We start from the raw sequence: 376 nt of genomic DNA on the forward strand, positions 1-376 counted from the left end.
CTTTAAAATCGTGTGATTGCTCGTTGGCACATCAGAGACCTACACTTAAAGACCAAAAACCTCAAAAAAAAGAAGTATTTGTCTCAAAAAGAAGTACTTTCCCAGGCTAGCCGGGGATTTTATAGCTGTTCAGGTGTCCTTTATCTCAGCTGCCTGACACAGGTGATGCACCCTCACACACAGGGGCCTCACTCTCTGTGCCAGCTCCAATCCAGTGAACTCGTCAGTAACACCAGCGGCTCAACTCTGCAATGCACCGCCCAGAGAAAAAAAAAGCACAAAAAGCACAAGTAACAAAGCACAAAACTCCGGCGGGTTTGGCATTACTCGCCCGGCCAGGTCACCCCTTTCCTTCCTTCTCTCTCCCCTAACGGGG

Source organism: Mesitornis unicolor, unplaced genomic scaffold (assembly GCF_000695765.1).
Source record: "Mesitornis unicolor isolate BGI_N332 unplaced genomic scaffold, ASM69576v1 scaffold6173, whole genome shotgun sequence".
In the NCBI taxonomy this organism is placed as follows: Eukaryota; Metazoa; Chordata; class Aves; order Mesitornithiformes; family Mesitornithidae; genus Mesitornis; species Mesitornis unicolor.